Genomic DNA, 24,812 nt, shown 5'->3' with positions numbered 1-24,812 from the left:
TTATGTTGGAGGATATTGAGAGAAATGGCAATTCAGTCACTAGCATGAAACAGAGCCAGTCAGAAAGAGATATGAGGACAACTGTCTTTCTTCTTCCTTCAAATTACCCAGGTCATCTCCAACTTAATTATTTCAAGTCCCAGAGATAAAACCAGCTTCTTCCTTCAGGTCAGCCAGAAAGCCAAGAGCCTTTCTCCAGGTCCCTACCATCAGCTCCCAAAGACCCGAAGAAACAGTTTTGCAGTTGGCTCTTGCCCCCAACTGTTTCCGAGTTACATTCCAAATGGAATGTTCACTTGACTGACAGATGATCAGTCTCCAGCTTCTTGTCTTGCTGCATACATGCCTCTACCACATACTATAGGTTTGTGGGACATAAATCACTTTAATCTGGCCCTGTTTCAACATCCTGTTATGGACTTATTCTTCCTTACTTAGAATTTTTATACATGAGACTTTGATATTTTATGTTTCGTCCAGAAGTTACTTTTTTCTCTTTTATTTGGGTTTTTTATGTTTTTTATTTTCTTTTGATAATTGATTCATATACCTCATAACTCAGTCATGTATTCCAGGGTGATCTGGGTCTTGGTCAACATCCTCCTCAGGGAGGATTGTATTATTGTCACAGAATTCTAGATTTATAAAATTTTTTCTTGTTTGAGAGGAATTTTAGGATAAGAAGCTTGCTACCTCCCTGAATCAAGAAAGTGAACTGTTTGGAGAAGGAGCCAGAAAGAAGCCTGCAGAAACCACACACTATACCAAAAGACCCAGAATAAACTTTGGAATATAGTGAATTGAATTGTAGGGGGGTTGAATGCATTTATTTTGAATGTACACTCTTATGAAAAAGGAGATTGCTCCCTAATTGGCTTTTTGTCGATGTGCCTAGTAATCATTGCTTTTGTTCTCTTTCTCTTTTATTTCTCTCATTGCCAAATTGTTGAAATTTCCCCCTAGAAAGTGAAATATTTTATGTACCTTTGGTTAAAGATCTTTAGAGATATAAGTTGATTATATGTACTGATTCATTGGGGAAACTAGGCATGTAAATCTGGGAGATTTCTACATGCTCATTTTCCAATGGAATCACAGGAGGGATTATGTAATTAGAATTTGCTCCCCAAGGACTCTCTTTCACAGCATCCCATTTACATTTTTAGCTACGTGCTAATGTAGGGAAGATATATTCTGGTGTAGCCCCACCTCCCTCTCTCTCCTTCCTGGAATGCAGCTGTGGAGGACTGGTGGGGAGAGCTTTGTAGGAAAGTTTACTCATGTGGTCATACTTAACCGTAGTTCTTTTATTTCTTCTACTTCAAGTGATTAATAATAAATTTTATAAATATAATACTTGGAGTTATTAATATTAATTTAAATCTTACAGTTATGACATGTATATCAAAAACTTCCAACAGAATAAATCAAATTAGCAACTAAAAATGTTAGTGAAATATTGCCTTATAATGAGAAGAGCCAAAAGAGAACTGAAGCTAAAGAAAGATAAAATTGTAAGAAGATGTTTTAATAATACAGAAAAAAATAGAAAGGTAATGTAGAAAAAATGGGAAGAAATCACTGCTAATAGGTAGGTTGAATAGATATGGCCCCAAATAATGGGCAACAGTGATTGAATGAGTGAATGAATGAATGAATGAATGAGTGAGTGAAAAGGACTAGGGGAAGAGAATAAGACTTTATTAAACATTATATACTAAGCACTATTCAAAGTACTAAGGATAAAACCAAGATAGTCTGAATTCTCAAGGAGCTCACACTCTAATTAAGAGGGACAACACATAAAAGAAAGTTTAGTGGCAGGAAAGCTGGAAGGTCTGAAAGTCATATAACCCTATAAAAGGGTCCAAAATTCTTTAGTCTATCAGTCAGTTGACAATGCCAGGGGTCTGGAGAGAGCAGGGGCAGGGCAAAATAACCAACTAGGTACAAACAAGAAACACCCAAACACACACACACATATGCTGAATAGCTATCTATCTATTTATATATCTGTGCATGTGTATCTTGTTATATATATATATGTATATATATATATATAATTTATATATATAAAACATAGTCCTTCATCTCATAAAATTGGTCATTCTCACCTCATCCCAGCCACATGAAGCACCTCAGAGGGATAAAGTACTAAACCAGTTACCCCAAAACAAAAAAGTACTCTATAAATATAAAGGAACATTATGTAGGAAATGTGGTTTGCTTAGCTTCTCTGCTTGTTCATTTGGACTACTCTGTCTGTTCTCTCCATTTATGCCACTGTCCCTGAGTCTGACCCAGAATCTTCATTGAAAGACTGTTGTAATAGCTAACATTTACATGAGAGGATACATTTCCCTTTTCCCTAAAACATGTGTTGGCTGCCTTTACCATCTTGCATTGCATGTTAATTAGGTCTGGCTGCTTAGGTTTGGGTCCTGAGAATGGGAGTAAAAGGATCAATGATTCATCTTGGAGGCTCCAAACAGGGGATTAGAGATACTGAATGTCTAGGAATGAAAAGCAGTTTCTTTTCACATAATCAGCTTGAAAAAAGCTCTTGAGAACTGAATGAGCTGGACAAAAATATTCTGTCCTGTCTTTAAATGCTGCCTGAAAACTGCTACTCTGGCCTTGGTAATAGTATTTGTGGTTAGGAATTTATTTTAAATACTTTTTTTTAAACAAAAGAAAAATGCTCTCAACAAATGCATTTAAACAAATAGTGAGTCAGTCAACTAAAATATATTAAGCTTCTACCACATTCTGGGCATTGTGCCTTTGTGTCCATCAGGAATACAAAGAAAGATAAAAGATATCTCTTGCTTTCAAGGGGCTCAGAGTTTAATGGGAGAGACAATAAACAACCAACTAGGTACAAACAAGAAACACCCAAACACACACACACACATATGCTGAATAGCTATCTATCTATTTATATATCTGTGCATGTGTATCTTGTTATATATATATGTATATATATATATATAATTTATATATATAAAACATAGAAGTCTCCAGGTGTAATGACTTTTCATGCCATTGGACTCAGGCTTCCAACACCGAGAGAGTGGGACTGTCTCTGTTCATCGACTTTTCCACTTAAATCTCCTTCACGCACAAGTGTCTTTGTGCACACTCATCTACATCACAGATGAAAGCACACAAAGGCAATCATCATCCTCCGTTAATGAGAGACTACAACTATATAAAGCATAAATAATCAATAATAGAAGGAAAGTGCTAAAAGGAAGAGAATTTGGGAAAGGCTTCTTTTTTAAAAATTATTAATTAGTTTGTTATGCTAAAGTTCCCAGCTCTCTCTCTCCCCACACTAAAGAAGGCATTATTTAACCAAAAAAAGTATATAAAAATTATGTACTGCTTGTTTCCATTTATCAGTTTTTTCTCTGAAGGTGGACATATACAAGTTATCTTTCAAACAATATTTCTGTTGCTGTATATAATGTTCTTTTTGTTCTGCTCATTTCACTCTTCATAATTTCATGTAGGTCTTTCCATTTTTTTGAAAAAAATAACCTGCTTATCATTTCTTATAGTACAGTAGTATTCTTTCACAATCATATGCTACAACTTACTTAGCAATGATGATCATCCTCTCAATTTCCAGTTCTTTGCCACTACAATTATCAAAATATTATTTTATTGAACTAGAAAAAATAATAACAAAATTCATTTAGAAGAACAAAAGGAACGGCATTTTGTAAATGATAAGAATTTAAGTGGCATGTGAAGGAAACCAAGAGAGGCAGGAGATAGAGATGAGGAGGGTGAGAATTCCAGATGGAGAAACAACCTGTGAAAATGCCCAGAGTCACAGTAGCAGTGTCTGATTTTGAGGAACTACTCCTGGATCAAAGAAAAATGCATTTGGGGTTGTAAAGTGTAAGAATGGAAAGGGCAGAGGGGATCAGGTTATAATAGACTTTGAGTGCCAGAGAGAGGATTTTCTATTTGATCCTTGAGGTCAAGGGCAGCCACTAGAATTTTTGTGTTTATTTATTTATTTTTTTTGGTAAGATCTATGCTTTAGGAAGATCAGATTGAGAGCTAAGTGGAGGATGGACTGGAGTGGGGGAAAAATACTTAGAACAGAAATTGAATTGAACCATAAAAACTATAAAATAGGAACTATTAATTTTTTTTATTAAAAAAGAGAAAGAAAATAGAATATAAACTTTAACAGAACAAGACTAATTAAAATGATTTTTACTCTGTTCTCTTTTCCATCTGTGAATGTTAAAAGTTTTATGGCCATTTCTCTTATGAATTATTATTATTTTTTAAATTTCAGCATATTAGTCACAGTCTTGCTTTCTCAGGATCAGCCTTGCCAACTATAGAAAGACCTATCACCATAAAGTTGACCCTCTGAATCATGAATTCTTTGACTTACCAATCCACAAAACAAAAAGGAAAAATAAATTCAGTGGACAGAGTGCTGGAATTAGAGCCAAAAGACCTGTGTTAAAATTTAGCTTCAAATTCTAACTTCCTTGGTGTTCTCATCTGTAAAGTGTGACTAATAAAATATCAGTATCTAAGGGATGTTGTCAGGATAAAATAAGATAACATTTGGAAAGCATTTTGCAAATTTAAGACATTATGTTAATGCTGTTAGTATTTTTACTATTGCCATGCATTACCAAATTTTGCTGTCCTCATTTTTGCATCATTGGCATAGATCTTTCTTTGTTTCTTTGCATCCTTTATAATTGTCATTTCTATGACATAACAGTATCCCATTCTAGATCTTCTAGTGCATAGGAACAACTCAGCTGGCCTGTGTGGGTCCATTCTAAGTACTGTTAACAATCCCAACAACTATAAAAATTGGAGAAAAGGCATTGTGGATCCATTGCTCTCATGTGAAAAGAGTACCTTCCATCAGAAATGATTGACTGCATGGATCAAGGATAAGACTACAGAGACAAATAGACATTATTTTCAATAACATTGAACTCCTGAACTTATATATATATATATTTTGCAATAAAAGGTTTAATTTCAAAACAGAATTAGTAATAGCCAATAGGTAAGTGCATAATTTATGTTATACAATAGAATTTCTGTTTAGAAATTATTATTATTAATATACTTTTATAGGATTGTGGAAAAGTTAAAATAACTGAATGATAGGTAAATGATAAAGTGTTACAAAGGGTTATAAGTGTTGGTCAACACTGACCTCAGGGGGGGATATTGTATTTATATAATATTCTTGTACATTTTTTGTACATAATAATAATTGTTAACTTTTTATGTGGTATTTGTTGAATTTGGATTAAAATATTCAGGTTCTTACTTCTGTAGAGTTTAGACAGGATTGTGTTATTTGTAACTGCAATTATTTGTAAATTTGTAACTGTAATTGTTTGTAATTTGAGACTTGTAAACCAAGATTTATTTTGCTTTCTTTCTTTCTCTATTTACTTCTTCGCGTTTCTCATATTAATATAGTTTTCTACCAGAAAGCATTAATAGTATAGGCAACTTTGACTAGGGAATATGAGTATAAGTGTAAGACAGTTATGTTTGAAAGATCCATTGGGGAGACTACTCTCCCAAAGGCTCTCAGAGGGGATATGTTAAAAGGATTTTCTTAATCTAGAGAAGCTAGAGAGCAGGGTTTCTAAGTACATCAGAACTGATAGGAATCAGAGGAAGTAGCCTGCCCTCAGGCAGGAAGTTAGGGGGAACAATTGGTCAGTGAGGAGATAAAGGAAGCAGCTACCGAGAGAAGAAGGTCTTTTGCCTCTGGGATCTCAAGAGAATAGGAGGCCTGTCTCTGAGGCAAGGGGCTACTGGCAGTTGGCTGCTGACAGTTGGGCTGCTATATTAAACTGATTGAAGGAATGAGTGAGTGGTGGCTATTATTTTAGGAAATTAGGTAGTGTGAAGATGGAATTAACTCACCCCTGCCCATTTTTAGACTTAATCACCAGAAGCATATACACCCCACTTATCCTTATGTATGGGGAGGTCTGTACCCCATGTGTGTGTTAGTGGGTGATGAATCAGAATCAACTGACTGCCCCCTGGGCAGTCCTAAGCAAAGCTATAGCTGCAATTGGTCCATGTAAAGTGGAAGGAGGGCACAGGAAGTAATAAAAGAAAGGGTTTTTTAAAATGGCAAGAACTTCCTGTGACCAGCTCTTTTTCACCTTGGAACTTGACCTTGACGGAGCTCCAGATTGGGACCTCAGACTGCTCTTTGATTTTCCCTTAGAACTACCATGTGGGTGACTGAAAAAGGCTGATTCCCTTTCCTGACTTTTCTGGAGGTATTAGCCTTCAGAGAGGCCCCTTGTCATGGAGGAACCCTTGTGGATAGAACCTATGTTTAATTTACCTCTGGGCCCCATTTGCTGGGGCCTCTGAAGCCCTGCCTGGTTGGGACCAGGCTGGAGTAATTATCTATTCTCTTTTGTTTCCTTATTTTCACTCTTTCTCCTTTTGTAAATAAACTACCATAAAACAGTCATTCTGACTTGAGATATATTAATTTTGGTGACCACATTTTTATACATTTAGTCCAACCCTTTAATTTTTAAGTTTTAAAGTAGTTAGTGAATAATTTATAGATAGAATAGGTTAGATAGGTCTGGCATGCCAGGCAGAAGAAATTTTTCTCAGAAGACAGTTGAGATAGTTTTAGGAAATTTTAGGTAGCATTAGGAATTTTAGGTATATTTAGAGGGTATAAGAGTAATAATCTCTTTCCTCTTTTCTATTTTTCTATCTGTACTTAAATTAAACAAAATTTCTGTAAAACTGCTCTCCTCACTTTGTCAAATTCCTATTAGTGATCAAAAACAAATTCATTCAGCATCTTGAGGCATTAAATATAATTTTGGAATCTCATCATTCAGCCCTCCTCTAAACAACCTGGGACATCTCTAATTCGTGGATGGAGAATGTCATGCTGCCACTGGACATGCTTGTCCAAAATGAGGTTTTGTTTAGTAGACAAGATAATTATCCAAAATTTATAAGCTACTCTGGAATAGGGAATGTGAGGGCATTCCTAAGATTGTAAGGCCAAAGGAATAAAAAAGACTGAAAAAATGTTATAGATCCTTATTATAAATCTAACAATACAAATATTTTTTTAAAATATATTTTATTTGATCATTTCCAAGCATTATTCGTTAAAGACATAGATAATTTTCTTTTCCTCCCCCCCCACCCCCCATAGCCAACGCGTAAGTCCACTGGGCATTAGATGTTTTCTTGATTTGAACCCATTGCTTTGTTGATAGTATTTGCATTAGAGTGTTCATTTAGAGTCTATCCTCTGTCATGTCCCCTCAACCTCTGTATTCAGGCAGTTGCTTTTTCTCGGTGTTTCCACTCCCATAGTTTATCCTTTGCTTATGAATGGTGTTTTTTTCTCCTGGATCCCTGCAAGTTGTTCAGGGACATTACACCGCCACTAATGGAGAAGTCCATTACGTTCGATTATACCACAGTGTATTAGTCTCTGTGTACAATGTTCTCCTGGTTCTGCTCCTCTCGCTCTGCATCACTTCCTGGAGGTTGTTCCATAACAATACAAATATTAAGAATAAATCTTCTCACCAGTTTTTTACCATTATGTAGAATATAATTGAATATTTTTGTACAACTATCTTTCAGTGATCAGGAAAAAAATTTAAAATAGGAATTATATTACACGACTCCAATCTGTCTCTAGTTTTGCCCATCTATCCTGATAACAGATTAATTTTCCTAAAGTGTATTTTCCTACTCAAGGGTTTTCAATGACATCTTTCTGCTTACTGAATAAAGTCCAAACTCCTTTAGTCACTAAAGGAGGCAGAGACCAAGAAATTCCTGTAGATCCTTCGAAGTACACTTCAGAAATCCATTTCCAGAGTTCATTTCTATTTACTTCCCAACTGGCCATTTGGTTCACTACTCTGTTTCTTAATGTACTGCTCAATTCTAGCTGATTTCCTTGAATCTTCTTGGCCATCCTCTTTGGTCTTTTTAGAATCATTCTTTATTCACATCAATAAAGACCCTGACCCTCTTTTGAACTACCTGGCCTTTGGGCTCTGATCTTGTGGCCCCTTGTTTGGACAAAAAAAAATGCCTTTGACTTTTCTTCTCTCAGCTACTCCCCACTACTGCCCTTTCCTTTATAATCATTGAAGTCCATTACCTGCTGTTAACCCTTTTAGTCCTCCTCACTCATTCAGATATAATGGTGGGAGGGTAGCAAAGATAAATTCCTGCTATTGCAACAACTTGCTTACTTACTTTATAAATGTTCATTTTTAAGTTTTAGCTGCCTATTTCTTAATTGTTAAGTTTATTTTATTCTAGCATCAGTTTCTTGTGTTTGTGTGTGTGTGTGTGTGTGTGTGTGTGTGTGTGTGTGTGTGTGAGAGAGAGAGAGAGAGAGAGAGAGAGAGAGAGAGAGAGAGAGAGGAGAGAGAATGTCTCAAGACTTTTTAAAATTGTTGCTGTTATTTTCTGAGTTCTCTAGAGGTCTTTGACCTATTGGTTCTTCTAATTTCTATATTACAGGGTCACATTCAACATTATCATCTTCAACACACACACACACACACACACACACACGTACACCTTTTGATCCACTATTAGGTTTGTTTCTTAAGATGATCAGGGTAAAAGAAAAAGAACCTATATGTTCTAAAATATTTATATTGGCTCTCTTTGTGGTGGCAAAGAACTGAAAAATGAAGGGAAGCCCATCAATTAGGGAATGACTAAATAAGTTGTGGCATATGATTATGATAGAATACTACTGAACCATAAGAAATGACAAGTAGGTTAATTTTTTAAAATCATGGAAAGACCCACATGAAATTATGAAAAGTAAAACAAGCAGAAACAAGAGAAATATTGTTTAAAGATTAATGTGTGTATATCTACATCCAGAGAAAGAACTGATAAATAGAAATAAGCATGACAAAGTGTTTTATATATATATATATATATATATATATATATATATATGCTTTCTTTTGTTAAATAATGTCATCTCTAGTGTGGGAAAGGGAGTGAAAAAGGAAGCTATGTGTGAATTTTAAAATAATAAACAAATAAATGAATAAATAAAACTTGCCTGGAGCCAACCCAATAATCAGGGCCTTTTAATCAGAATTGATTTTTCCCTCCTTTTTCTCTTTGTAGCTCCCAGTAGTGAGAATAGACCCCAGTAAAATTATATCCATCAGCTAACTAGAACCAGACATATAGTTCCCCCCCCCCCATGAGAACTTAATCCAACCCCTTCACACTGTATATTCTGCCAAGAAATTACTGGTGCAAGAATTCTATAAGAAACTCTGTACACATTGACATATTGAATTATTATCCTATAGAAAACTCTGGTCAAGTTTTGGTGAGATAAACTAAGTCATTGTATTAAGATTGTAAATCATTAGTAACCATTGTCCATGGAAAAAGGTTACCTATCCCTTAGCCCATGCCATTTTCTGTATCAAATACTAGCTGTGATCAATAAACCTTGCCTCTGATTGCTACCAGCTTCATTGGCCCTCTTGACACATCATCTTTCTCTCTACAGCTCATTCTACTCAATTCTTTGGGACCCCCGAAGGTTTTCAGGACCCTTTAGGATCCACTGACATCTTTTTTTAGTGTCTGTATATTCTATAAAAGGTTGAATATAAAACTGAATTTTTATAAATTGAATTCTACTTCCTCATTTATTTATACTATCATTTCAGAGAAGTTTTGTCTTTATGATTCTTTTCACTTGTTACAGTCAATGAAAATTCGAGTTTTAAGTATGGAGATAATATTGGATAGGGACAAAAACAGTGTATCCAAATTCTAATTCCAGCTCTACGAGGATATTCATGTAACCAAGGGTAAAAGTCACCTTATTTCTAGAGATTTCAATTTCCTGATTGGCAAACTAAAGATAGTAAGAGTAGATGATTTTTAAAGCCCTAAAGTTAATGTTTAACCATGTTTCCCCCAGTCAGTAAATTCCCATTGGTTCTCTATCACTTGCAATATCAAATATAAAGTCCTCTGTTTGGTGTTCAAATACCTTCATATCTTTCCCTCTTTATTTTCCAGTGTTTTCATGCTTTACTATGTAAAGTTTACACCTTTTATCTTCCTTGTACTGAGATCTGGTGACACTGGGCTTCTTTCTGTGTCTACAAAACCCTCAAGGAATTTTCACTGGCTGCCTCTCATGTATGGAATGCTTTCCTTCCTCATCTCCTCTTCCTAGTTTCTGTAGCTTCCTTCAAGTCTCAGCTAAAATGAAACTTCCTATAGGAATTTTTTTGCTTAATTCTAGAGCCCTTCTCTTGATTATTTCCAACTTATCTTACATATAGCTTGTTTGTACATAGTTATTTACACCTTGTCTTCTTTACTGGATGATGGTGAGCTCTTTGAAGGTGGAAACTGTCTGTCATTTATTCTTCTTTATGTCCCCAGGTCTTGGTATAGGTCTGGTAGTTAGTAGGTCCTTAATAAATGTTTATCGAATGATTGATTCTTTTGGACTGTTTGTCAATTTTTTCCAACTGGGATGTTTTCCTCTTGTCTTCCTTTGCTTTCTCTTGTCTTCCCTCCCCTGTATCCATTAGGGTACTGGAGCTAGCGTATAATGGCTGAAAGCCAGTAAAGTTTTCACTGTAAGTATTTTACACCTTGGAAATTGGCAAATGCTATGAATCAGAGCTTGATTTATTATTCTGTCACTAGACCTAAGAAAGTTATAGAGAAAATATTAATAATGCAGATTGAACTTAAAAGAATATTGTACATACATCTTTTTTTTTAAAGCTACTTGCTAAATATTTACTAGTACATCTCTGGCTACTTCCTTGGGTTTTTGTGATGATAAAATGAGATAATATATGTAAAATGCTTTGAAAACTTGCCCACTTCATATTTTTGTTTATGTTTTTAATGTGCTACACATATATATACATGTATATATTTTATATTTACTTTCATTTGTCTTGTCCTTCATGACAGCTTTTTGAGGGTAGAGCTTTTCTATTTTATTTTTGTATCCCCAGTATCTAGAATAGTGGCTGTTCATAGTAGACATTTAGTAAATGTTTTTGATTGATTTATTAAATGAGCTCACTTTCTTCTATTGTTCCCCATATTAAATATTGTTGGAGTGGATTGACTAGGAGTAGGTATGTTATGAATTGAAGTTTGTTCATCATTTCTCTTTGCACTCCTCTGCATGCTTTCCATCTTATGAATGATCTTCCTAAAATGTGACCCCCAGAACTGAACATGATTTTCCATATGTAATCTGGCCAAGAAAGAGTTGGCATTGCTAATACCATCTTAGTCCTGAACTCTGCTTCTCTTCATAAAATTGCCTTAGATTTCTCAGCTGCCATTTGTTGACTCATATGGAGCTGAAATCCCTAGATCTTTTTTTTCTTCAGATATTCAATCTTTCCTCCTCCATTTTACATTTGTGAAGTTCATTTTTCACCTCATAAATGGGAAACTTTATGCTTATCTCTATTAAAATCCACTTTATTTAATTCAACTTGTATTCTTCCCTGTGAAGATTTTTTTTGAAACCTGACTCAATTATCCAGTGACTTAGCTATCCATTCCTGTTTTGTATCATTAGCAAGTTTATATGTCTTTCCCCAAATCACACATATATCTTTTTGTTAAATGATGGTTTCTCTAGTTAGAGGAGGGGAGAGAGGGTGGGAGATAGAAGGGAATTTAAATGTAACAAACAAATAAATAAAAATTTAAAAATATTAAATAACACAGAACCAAACATTGAGCCCTGAGGCATTCACTGAAAATATCCTTCCAATTTGACCCAGATCATGTTGAAAAGATTTAGAACCTGGAGTTTGAGTGCTGTGTGTGAGGAAAAACAAGAATGGCAATTGGCTGTACCATAATATAGGAAGAAGAGTAATATACAATAATAAAGCTGGAAAGGCAGATCAGGGCCTAGAAAAAACAAAAGAAAAAGAAAAAAAACAGAAAGCTTTAAGCACCAGGGCAAGGGAGGTAAGAGAGAGTCACCAGAGTTCATTGAATATGGAGCTGACATGATCAGATTTGTGCTTTAGGAAAATCATTTTGGTAGTTGTGTGGAGAATGTAAGGGGAAAGATGAGGTAAGAAGAACAATTTGAAAGCCATTAAAAAAGTCCAGGCAAGAAGTGATAAAAGACTGGAATGGAGTGGTAACTGTGTGAATAGAGAGAAGGGGATGGATGTCAGAGGTGTTAAGAGAATAATATCTGATAAGGTTTGGCAATGGATAGGGTATGTGGAATGAGGAGTCAAGGATAACCTGAAGGTTGTAAACCTGTGACTGGAAGGGTGGTGATGCTGTTGATTGGTAAGAGGGTGATACTTTTAACAGAAATAGGGAAATCTGGAATAAGGGTAGGTTTTAGTGGAAATAAATTTGTTTCTTTCTTGCACATGTCAAGTTTGAGATTCCAATGGGAAAGCTAGTTCAAAATGTCCAATAGCAATTAGTGATTTAAGACTGGAGCTCAGGAAAGAGAATTGGACTGGATCTATAGATATACAAGTCAGAGGTATAGAGGTAATAAATGAACCCATTCAGGAGAGAAAAAAAGAAAGAAAGAAAGAGACAGACAGACAGACAGAGAAAGAAACAAAGAGAATCAGAGGCAGAGAAACAGAGAGACAGAACAGAACAGAAGAGAAGAGAAGCAATTCCATCAGTTTAGAAGAACATGTTATGGAGACACTGTATAGATAATGTTCTTGTAGCTGTGAATGATAAGGAGCAGGCAAAATTGGCTGGAGATGAGAGAATATCTAGAAGGCATAGGTGCAAAACAATTCAAGAAGGATAAGGGTTGAGAATAGGCTACTGGATTTGCAGTTGAACGATGAGTTCAGAAGTTGGATTGAAAAGTGTGAAAGAGGAGAGGAAATGGAGAAAATGAGAATGGACAGGTTTTTTTTTTCCCTAGGACTTTTCCTGAGCAAGGGAGAAAAAATGTAAGATGACAGCTTGAGGATGGTGAAGCTCTTTGTCTCTGTTTTTAGGATGTGGGAGCTGGAAGTATTTGTAGATAGTAGGGAATGAGACAGAAGATTATAGCAAAATAGGGGAAGATAACGAGCCAGATCTGCTGGGGATGGTAGGAGATGAGACCAAGGATGCATGTAGACAAGTTAACCTTGGCAAAGACCACTACCTCTTTTGTGAAATAAAGGGTGAGTGACTGCAAGGATTTTAAGATGTAAAGAAGGAGAGAATAGTGAGCTCAGGAAATGACCTCTACATTCTCAATAAAGTATGAGATGAGAATGAAAAGATAGGATCATATGGAGTCTTGAGGTAAGAAGAGAAGGTTTTGAACAAAAATTACAGGGTCTGTGATAAAGAACCAATTATGGAGGAGTAAGAGGATTTCCTGGCTTCGGTAAAGAACCATGTGAGATTAGATAACATAAATTTATGTGACTACAGGAAGTACATTGTGAGATTCCCACCACCATTGTTAAGTTTCATGTAAGTAGATGTTGCAGAGGTATGATTGGAATAATCTAGGGTTGCTTTTGTGAAGAGATGAGCATAGGTAGGACAATGGGACAAAGGAGAAAAGAGTAGAGTACAATGTAACATTGAACTGGCTAACTAGAAAGTTTAGGCTGAGCTAGAAGAAAAGTAAAATCAGAGCAGGAGTGATTCTTGAGATAGGACTGAAGGGTGAAAGAACTGCAAGTATGGTATAGTAAAGACCAGGAACAGGTTTAGATGAACTGAGGCATCAGAAAAGATAGAATGCTTAGAAGGCATAGTAGAATAAAGGAATTTCAAAATTCTTAATTGTTGAAATGTAACACTTGTAGGTTATGGCAAAATCAAGTACATATTTATATGTTTAGCCTGGAGAAGACTTAGGGGATCATAATAACTGTCTTGAAGTATTTGAAAGACTGTTATATGAAGAGAAATTACACTTGTTTTACTAAATCCTTAAAGGCATAACTAAGAGGAATAATGTGTAGAAATCAAGGAATGGAGATTTAGGGTTGATATAATTTTAAGTTCCAAATTCTCTCCCTCCCTCAGCCTCTCCATCAACTATTTAGAAAGCAAGTAATATGATACCTATTAGACATGTGAAGTCATGTAAAATATATTTCCATATTCACCATGTTGCAAAAAAAGCAAGAAAAATAAAGTGAAAAAATGGGCTTTGCTCTGTACTCTGAGTTCATCAGTTCTCTTTCTGGAGGTAAATAGCATTTTTCATCATGAGTTCTTTGGAACTGTCATGGATCATTGTACTGATCAAAGTATCCAAATATTTTTCAGTTGATTATTGTTACAATACTGCTATTTGTGTGTACAATACTGTCCTGGTTCTATTCATTCACCCTACAGTAGTTCACATAAGTCTTCCAGGTTTTTCTGAACTCCTGCTCATCATTTCTTATAGCAAAATAGTATTCCATCACAATCATATGCCATAATTTGAAGAAGTCTTGCCTTAAAGAGATATACTGTATAAGATGTCCAGAAGTTTTAGTGCAGTTCTCAAGTGTTAAAGTTTAACATTTCACTAAGATTTTTGGAATACTCTGGTCACTATCATTATTAAAAATCAGGATTCTAGGTTTAGAGATGAAATGATCCTTATACAACATTTATTCTAGATCTTCATTTTAGACATGAAATGACTAAAGCCAGGAAAGGTTAAATGCCAACATTTGGGGTTTCTTCTTAATGGGACTGTGTGAAGAATAGGAAGAGTGAACTGACTATGAGTATCTATGCCCAGTAATCTGGAATTCTTTGGGGATCTGGCTACTATGCATAGAGAAGTCATCCTAACTCACCTAGAGCTGCCACTGTTCCTTCTTGACTTGAATCTCTGTATTCTGGTTGGATTAGTATGGCTCTTCGTTTGGGGGCCTTGGAGCCATAAGGAATCTATTGAAAGATTTCAGTGGGGTCCATGAAATTAATCAGAAAAAATAACATCTTTATATTCACTAACCTCTAATAGAAATTTAGCCTTTCTTTCAATTATTTAAAAACATTTTGAGAAGGATTCATAAGCTTCCCTACACTGAAAGAGGTCCATGACTTTAAAAAAGGTTAAGAACTCCTCCCATTCTAAGACAGATAGTTCAATTCAATCCAATAAACGTTAATTAAGTGTCTGAAGTGTGCTGGACTGGGTGAAATAAAAACTTAGGATAAGATAGTACCATTCCTAAGAGACCTTCAACATCATAGGTGTTGGTTGTCTCTCGAACCGAGGATGACGATTGTCTTTGTGTGTTTTTGTGCACAAAGACACCTGTGCATGAAGATTTAAGTGGAAAAGTCGATGCACAGAGACAGTCCCACTCTCTCGGCATTGGAAGCCTGGGTCCAGTGGCACGAAAAGTCATTACACCTGGAGACTTCCTCAGCTGCATTGGATGGCCGTGTTGTCTTTTGTGCTCCATCACGCTCTAAGCACTCCACAGTGCCTTGCTGCATTGCCATCTCAGCCATTGAACCTTCTTGTTGGTTTCTTCCGCCTGTTCTGCCAAAGCAGTCTTCACATGCTGGGTGAGCAAAGCCCTAGTTCACCAGGGGTTGAAGTCGACCTGATGGCTACCCTCACAAGGTTTAGCCAGCCTGTCGAAGCCGTTGCCCGGGGTGTGGCCACTGCCGCATGCTAGCAGCTACTAGGAGCCACAAGTGAGAGCTGGGTGTCAGGTGAGGGTCAGTGGCTGGAGAGCTGCCCTAGAAGGGCATGATAAGCCCTCCATACCAGAGATATTACCCCTCCCTGAGCACCCCATAAACCCCATACACATCATAGGTGGACTAAAACAAAAATACAGATAATGATAAAATGTAATAATTTGTGGTGAATGCATTAGAGATGTACAAAAACTAAGACCATGGAGGTCATAAGTAAGGAAAGGTAAGAGATGATTTATTGGCACTTTGACCTTCAACCCCATATAAACAATTGGCCTGAAAAGGATAAGTTAGAACAGGGGAAGGAAATAAAGGAGAAAAGGGGGGATGGGAAGATGAGGAGGGGAAAGGAAGAGGAGAAGGAAGAGGAATGGCAGGGGAGAAGAGGAAAGGACAGGGGGAAAGGTAGAGGAGGGGTGCTATAAGAGTAGATTAGATTTTAGTACTTGAATGGATCTATATTCTCGTTGGAATGGAGACTATACAGATAGATACCTCCTACGTGATTCTTGTTGGAATTGTTTCATAAATCACCCATTGAGGATCTTTTGAATGTGCTAGAGGCTGTCCTCTGTTTCTTTCTATTTTTCATGGTTACTAATTTGTCACTCATACTGCCCATCTGTCACCCCTCATTCTCATTACATGACAAACCCACCAATATTTCTGGTCTTATTGCCTGACGTAGTGGAAACCTCTCCTGGTCCCCTTAGCCCTTAATGTTTTCTTCTCCAAATTGTACTGTGCTTTTTTTGTTGTTGTTGTTGTAAATGTTATAACCCTTCCTCCTTCCCAGAATATGCTCAGAGGGCAAAGACTGCTTTTAAAAATGTTGTTTTTGTGTGCCTAGAAGAGTACCTTACTCATAGTAGTATTATTTGTTGTATTGATTTAAATTGGATAGAAAATGAACTTTGACACAGGGAGGGGAGGGGAAGAAAACTCCTATAAGAAGGAGAGGAAGAGAGTTTTTACTTAAACCTTACTCTCAGGGAAATCAACTCTGAGAGGGAAAAACATCCAGATCCATTGGGATCTTGAATTCTATCTTACCAACAAGGGTAGGGAGAAGGGAAAACCAAGGAGGGGAGGGGGAGAGGGAAAACAAAAGGGGAGGGAAGGAGAGGGGGCAGGGGGAGGGAACAAAAAAGGAGGGGCTAGAAAGGGAAACATATCAAGGGAGGAGACAAGGGGGACTGATTTAAAGTAAATCACTGGATTAAAAGGTTAGAGCTAAAGAAGAAAGGTTAGAATTAGGGAAGGATATCAAAATGCCAGAGAATTCACAAGTCACAATCATAACTTTGAACGTGAATGGGATGAACTCACCCATAAAACGTAGACAAATTGCCGAATGGGTTAGAATCCAAAACCCTACCATATGTTGTCTTCAAGAAACACACATGAGGCGGTTAGACACCCACAAGGTCAGAATTAAAGGATGGAGTAAGACCTTCTGGGCCTCAACTGATAGAAAGAAGGCAGGAGTTGCAATCACGATATCTGATAAAGCCAAAGCAAAAATAGACCTGTTTAAAAGGGATAGGGAAGGTAATTATATTTTGTTAAAAGGGACTTTAGATAATGAGGAAATATCATTAATCAACATGTATGCACCAAATAATATAGCACCCAAATTTCTAATGGAGAAACTAGGAGAATTGAAGGAAGAAATAGACAGTAAAACCATATTAGTGGGAGACTTAAACCAACCATGATCAAATTTAGATAAATCAAATAAAAAAATAAATAAGAAAGAGGTAAAAGAAGTGAATGAAATCTTAGAAAAATTAGAATTAATAGACATATGGAGAAAAATAAATAGGGATAAAAAGGAATACACCTTCTTCTCAGCACCACATGGCACATTCACAAAAATTGACCATACATTAGGTCACAGAAACATAGCACACAAATGCAGAAAAGCAGAAATAATGAATGCAGCCTTCTCAGATTACAAGGCAATAAAAATAGTGATTAGTAATGGTACATGGAAAACCAAATCCAAAACCAACTGGAAATTAAACAATATGATACTCCAAAATCGTTTAGTTAGAGAAGAAATCATAGAAACAATTAATAATTTCATCGAGGAAAATGACAATGGCGAGACATCCTTTCAAACCTTTTGGGATGCAGCCAAAGCGGTAATCAGAGGTAAATTCATATCCCTGAATGCTTATATTAACAAACTGGGGAGAGCAGAGATCAATCAATTGGAAATGCAAATGAAAAAACTCAAAAGCGATCAAATTAAAACCCCCCAGCAGAAAACCAAACTAGAAATCCTAAAAATTAAGGGAGAAATGAATAAAATCGAAAGTGATAGAACTATTGATTTAATAAATAAGACAAGAAGCTGGTATTTTGAAAAAACAAACAAAATAGACAAAGTACTGGTCAATCTAATTAAAAAAAGCAAAGAAGAAAAGCAAATTAACATCATCAAAGATGAAAAGGGGGACATCACCTCCAATGAAGAGGAAATCAAGGCAATCATTAAAAATTACTTTGCCCAATTATATGGCAATAAATGCAGCAATCTAGGCAATATGGATGAATATATACAAAAATACAAACTGCCTAGACTAACAGAAGAAGAAATAGAATTCTTAAATAATCCCATATCAGAAAATGAAATCCAACAGGCCATCAAAGAACTCCCTAAGAAAAAATCCCCAGAGCCCGACAGATTCACAAGTGAATTCTATCAAACATTCAAAGAACAGTTAATCCCAATACTATACAAACTATTTGACATAATAAGCAAAGAGGGAATTCTACCAAACTCCTTTTACAAACACAAACATGGTACTGATTCCAAAACCAGGCAGATCAAAAACAGAGAAAGAAAATTATAGACTAATCTCCCTAATGAACATAGATGCAAAAATCTTAAATAGGATACTAGCAAAAAGACTCCAGCAAGTGACCAGAAGGGTCATCCACCATGATAAAGTAGGATTTATACCAGGGATGCAGGGCTGGTTCAATATTAGGAAAACCATCCACATAATCGACCATATCAACAAGCAAACCAACAAAAATCACATGATTATTTCAATAGATGCAGAAAAAGCCTTTGATAAAATACAACATCCATTCCTATTGAAAACACTAGAAAGTATAGGAATAGGAGGGTCTTTCCTAAAAATAATAAACAGTATATATCTAAAACCATCAGCCAATATCATCTGCATTTCCAATAAGATCAGGAGTGAAACAAGGATGCCCATTATCACCTCTATTATTTGACATTGTACTAGAAACACTAGCAGTAGCAATTAGAGAAGAAAAAGAAATTGAAGGCATCAAAATAGGCAAGGAGGAGACTAAGTTATCACTCTTTGCAGATGACATGATGGTCTACTTAAAGAATCCTAGAGATTCAACCAAAAAGGTAATTGAAATAATCAACAACTTTAGCAAAGTTGCAGGATACAAAATAAACCCGCATAAGTCATCAGCATTTCTATACATCTCCAACATAGTTCAGCAGCAAAAACTAGAAAGAGGTATCTCATTCAAAATCACCTTAGACAAAATAAAATACCTAGGAATCTATCTCCCGAGACAAACACAGGAACTATATGAACACAACTACAAAACACTCTCCACACAACTAAAACTAGACTTGAGCAATTGGAAAAACATTAACTGCTCATGGGTAGGACGAGCCAATATAGTAAAAATGACCATCCTACCCAAACTTATCTATCTATTTAGTGCCATACCCATAGAACTTCCAAAAAATTTCTTTACTGATTTAGAAAAAAACCATAACAAAGTTCATTTGGAATAACAAAGGATCAAGGATATCCAGGGAAATAATGAAAAAAATACAAAAGAAGGGGGCCTTGCGGTCCCAGATCTCAAACTATATTACAAAGCAGCAGTCATCAAAACAATTTGGTACTGGCTAAGACACAGAAAGGAGGATCAGTGGAATAGACTTGGGGCAAGTGACCTCAGCAAGACAATATATGATAAACCCAAAGATCCCAGCTTTTGGGTCAAAAATCCACTATTCGATAAAAACTGCTGGGAAAACTGGGAGACAGTGTGGGAGAGATTAGGATTAGATGAACACCTCACACTCTACACCAAGATAAATTCAAAATGGGTGACTGACATGAACATAAAGAAGGAAACTATAAGTAAATTAGGTAAACACAGAATAGTATACATGTCAGACCTTTGGGAAGGGAAAGACTTTAAAACCAAGCAAGACATAGAAAGAGTCACAAAATGTAAAATAAATAATTTCGACTACATCAAATTAAAAAGCTTTTGTACAAACAAAACCAATATAACTAAAATCAGAAGGAAAGCAACAAATTGGGAAGCAATCTTCATAAAAACCTCTGACAAAGGTTTAATTACTCAAATTTACAAAGAGCTAAATCAATTGTACAAAAAATCAAGCCATTCTCCAATTGACAAATGGGCAAGGGACATGAACAGGCAGTTTTCAGCCAAAGAAATCAAAACTATTAATAAGCACATGAAAAAGTGTTCTACATCTCTTATAATCAGAGAGATGCAAATCAAAACAACTCTCAGGTATCACCTCACACCTAGCAGATTGGCTAACATGACAGCTATGGGAAGTAATGAATGCTGATGGGGATGTGGCAAAGTGGGGACACTAATTCATTGCTGGTGGAGTTGTGAATTGATCCAGCCATTCTGGAGGGCAATTTGGAACTATGCCCAAAGGGTGATAAAAGACTGTCTGTCCTTTGATCCAGCCATAGCACTGCTGAGTTTGTACCCCAAAGAGATAATAAGGAAAAAGACTTGTACAAGAATATTCATAGCTGCACTCTTTGTGGTGGCCAAAAATTTGAAAATGAGGGGATGCCCATCAATTGGGGAATGGCTGAACAAATTGTGGTATATGTTGGTGATGGAATACTATTGTGGTAAAAGGAATAATAAAGTGGAGGAATTCCATGTAGACTGGAACAACTTCCAGGAAGTGATGCAGAGCGAAAGGAGCAGAACCAGGAAAACATTGTACACAGAGACTGATACATTGTGGTACAATCGAAGGTGATGGACTTCTCCAATTGTGGCAATGCAATGTCCCTGAACAATCTGCAGGGATCTAAAAAATACTATCCACAAGCAGAGGATAAACTGTGGGAGTAAAAAGACCAATGAAAAGCAACTGCTTGACTATAGGGGTGGAGGGGATATGACTGAGGAGAGACTCTAAATGAACACTCTAATGCAAATACCAACAACAGGGAAATGGGTTCGAACCAAGAACACATGTGATAACCAGTGGAATCGTGCTTCGGCTATGGGAGAGGGAAAGGTGGTCGGAGGGGGGGAGGGGAGGAAAAGAAAATGATCTTTGTTTCTAGTGAATAATGTTTGGAAATGACCAAATAAAATAATGTTTAAAATTAAAAAAAAAAAAAACATGAATGAACAAAGATAAACAAGCAAGCAGTGATTCCTGCCTTGGTTTCTATTGCCTTTTCTATTAGTTTACTTCCCTTTTATACTTTATATGTTGTATGTAAATTTTTTCATGTTGTTTCCCTCATTAGATCAGTTGCTCTATGATATTAGGTGGGACTTGTTGTCTCATTTGATATATCCTCTCATGAGCATAGATCTTGAGATAAAGTGGTACAGCCAAGTGGCACAGTAGATGGAGAACTGACATAGAGTCAGGAAGATTCATTTTCATAAGTTCAAAGCTAGCCTCAGACATTTATTAGCTGTGTGACCCTGGGCAAGTCACTTCATCCTGTTTGCTTTGGTGTTCTCATATGACAAATGACCTGGAGAAGGAAATGGCAAACCATGCCAGTATCTTCGCCAAGAAAACCTGAATGGTGTCATAAAGAGTCAGACATGGATGAAGAGACTGAGCAACAACAATGGAGTGAAGTCAGCCCTTGATAAATGCTTGTTGATTGATTCTCATACACAAATCATTGTGTATACTATGCCATGGCTAGCTTACCCCCACTATCTCTCTGCTCATTGTCCTGGAAGTCTCTTCTCATTGTTTCTATGTCACAACCAAGAAGATACTTTGGCTTCAAGTCACACCAACTTGATACAACACATGAGACCTTATTCTTTCTCCCAGAAGAGTTTTTCCCTTCAGACAGGTCCCCAGAGAGCCAATCAATAGCCATGATCCTGGGTTATTTTTTCCTAGGGCTCCTATCATCAGCAACCTGTTCAATAGGCTTGGCTTATTTCCCTAGCTAGAAGGAGCTTTCCACATTGACTTTTAGGCTTGAGCTATTGAATATGTGCTCAATATTTCCCTTTGAAGGGTTCCACCCATCACGCCTACTTTTCCTTCTCTGATGTATGTGGCTTCAGAGAAACTTAATGTAGGAAGCTTCCTGAACCATTTATATTGATCACAGGGGCTTGCTGCTATCTGTATTCTAGTTACCCAGTGTCAACTGGATACCTCATGCTTTAGGGAAAATAGAGCCCCGTTTTTGGAGCTGGCTATACAATGGCTGACTGACAATATATATTTATGGCTAACATTTATTTAGCACTTTAAAGTTTGTAAATTAGAATTAGTAATCTGCAAAACCCTTGACATATATTAACCCATTTGAGGCTCACAGCAACAGAGAGGTGGGCTCCAAAGATGTCATTAGCCCCATTGTATTGATGAGGAAATACATTTAGAGAGGTTAAACATTTTTTTCCCCTAGTTGATCCAATAGCCAGTAGAATCAGATATAAGAGATAAGGGGCAGTTAGGTGGCTTAGTGGATAGAGTCAGACCTAGAGTCAGGAGAACCTGGGTTCAAATCTGATTTCTGACACTTCCTAGCTATATATCTCTGGGCAAGTCACTTAACCCTAATTGCTTAAAATCAATTCAAAGGGGGGCAGCTGGGTAGCTCAGTGAATTGAGAGCCATGCCTAGAGACGGGAGGTCCTAGGTTCAAATCTGGCCTCAGACACTTCCCAGCTGTGTGACCCTGGGCAAGTCACTTGACCCCCATTGCCTAGCCCTTACCACTCTTCTGCCTTGGAGCCAATACACAGTATTGACTCCAAGACAGAAGGTAAGGGTTAAAAAAAATCAGAGGTAAGTTTTGAACCTAGATCTTCCTAACTCCAAGTCAAGCCCTCTAGCTATTATACTATGCCGTCTTTTGAGTGGTGACTATTCTGTCCTTCATTTATGAGATGACAATAACCTATTCTCAGTTGGGCATACATGTTGAACAGTTTCTCTGGCAATAGAATCTGCCCTGCATAATTAGAATTTTGCTCTGCAGAACTCTCTTTCCCAGCTTCCCATGTTCCTTCTCAAATTACATACTGATGTAGGGAAGATATAAGTTTTGTGTAGCTCCACCCTCACTCTGTCTTCTCCCAGAAACGTGGCAGTGGAGGTGGTTTTGAGTCACGTAGGAGAACTTACTCATGTGGTCTTATTTTTTTAGGTAATTAGGTTTTTATATTTTTATTTCCTTTTTATTCTTTCTACTTCAAGTGATTATTAATAAACTTTATAAAATTAATACTTGGAGTTATTGATATTGATTTAAATCTTATAACCCTAAGCCATTGCTAATCCTCCCCTGAGTCCTCCATATGATAAATAGCTCAATTTTATATTGTATTTTACCTCTTAACAAAGGTTTTCCTCATAAGTATTAGTATACCCATTTTACAGAGGAGGAAACTAAGTCTTAAACAAATTATGTCATTTGTTCATGATCATATTGTCACACAGCTAAAATGCAATAGATCCCCAGGTCCCAATGCAGGTCTTCTGTCTCCAAATTAATGAATAACAGACAGTTGAAAAATCACTAATTGAGGTTAGTGGAGGCAGGCTCTGACTGTGGAAGAGAAGAAAGATAACAAATCCAATCAGGGACCCCTAACCTGCACAGACTCTAGCCTTGAACCTCCAAACTGCTTTTGTGATGATGATACTGCCCTACCCCTTGAATGAAAACCAATTTTCTCCCCCGGGGTTCAGGAATAAGCCTTTAAACAAGAGATACTACAGTCAATGTTCCCTGAAAGGAGCTTAGATTTACAGCCTTTATTGCGAATCTGTAACTGAAGTTTAGAGATTTCACAGGTCTGGGGTCATTAATTTGCAGACTCGGTAAAATAAAAATGCAGTAATACTTCAAATTTATTTAGCACCTTTCTTTGGAGGAGTTCGAAGGGCCTCCCAAATAACATCTCTTTTCTGCTCACAGTGTCTCTGAGGGAAGAAGGAAAGAGAGAAAATTGCTACACAGTGATTCAAGGGCCAAATTTGAAATTACTCCAGCTCTCCCGAGCCCCTGCTCAAATCCTGGAACCATGTATATTCTTTCTTTGTGTGAGTTAGGACCTGCCACAGGGACATTCTTGGGAAGTTGCTCATTGAACGAGAGAAGACATATATGGCAGAGACAGAAGATCACTGGACTGGGAGGCAGGAGACCTGGGTTTTAGTCCCAAACTGTTGCTGACTAACCTGAGTCCCTTCCCTAATGTGGGCCTCAGTGTTAGTGAAATGTGATTGAATTAGGTAATAATAATAATAATTAGCATTTATATAATGTTTTAGGACTTGCAAACATTTAAAAATGCTATCTAATATGATCTTCACAACAATCCAGAGATTTAAAATTCTTATTGCCCGCCTTTTACTGATAAAAATAGAAAAAACAAGGCTGGAGAGAGAGATTGTGACTTGCCCAGGGTCACACAACAAGGAAGGATTTGAGCAAAGTTTATCCTGATCTCAAGCTCAAAGCCCTATCCATTGCATGATTTATCAGTTCTTGCCTTTCATGATGCCTATGGTTTCTTCCAGCTCTTTTGTTGTTGTTGTTCAGACCCATAAGCTGCAAAAATTTCGAGACTAAAATCATTTGTTGCTGTTTAGCTGTTTCTGTCATGTTGGACCTTTCGTTGATCCCATTTGGGATTTTCATGGTGAAGACAACTGAGTGGAGCAGTTTGTCCTTTCCTTCTCCAATTTATTTATATAGATAAGGAAATGGAGGCAAAGAAGGTTAAGTGACTTGCCCAGAGTCACATAGCTAGTAACTGTTTTAGTC

At 36.7% G+C, this 24,812-nt stretch overlaps 1 long non-coding RNA gene across 1 annotated transcript in view; it reads left to right on the top strand.

The window, feature by feature from the left end:
- Positions 1-4,370: 4,370 nt before the first annotated feature.
- Positions 4,371-24,812, top strand: part of LOC130455626 (uncharacterized) — a 57,704-nt gene continuing 37,262 nt past the window's right edge. Inside the window, exon 1 of the long non-coding RNA XR_008913703.1 lies at positions 4,371-5,059. This is a non-coding gene — a long non-coding RNA (uncharacterized LOC130455626). The remainder of the gene's footprint in view (positions 5,060-24,812) is intronic.

This window comes from Monodelphis domestica, chromosome 7, assembly GCF_027887165.1.
Source record: "Monodelphis domestica isolate mMonDom1 chromosome 7, mMonDom1.pri, whole genome shotgun sequence".
NCBI lineage: Eukaryota > Metazoa > Chordata > Mammalia > Didelphimorphia > Didelphidae > Monodelphis > Monodelphis domestica.
Note: the sequence above shows the minus strand (reverse complement) of the source record. Positions and strands in the feature narration are given on the sequence as shown.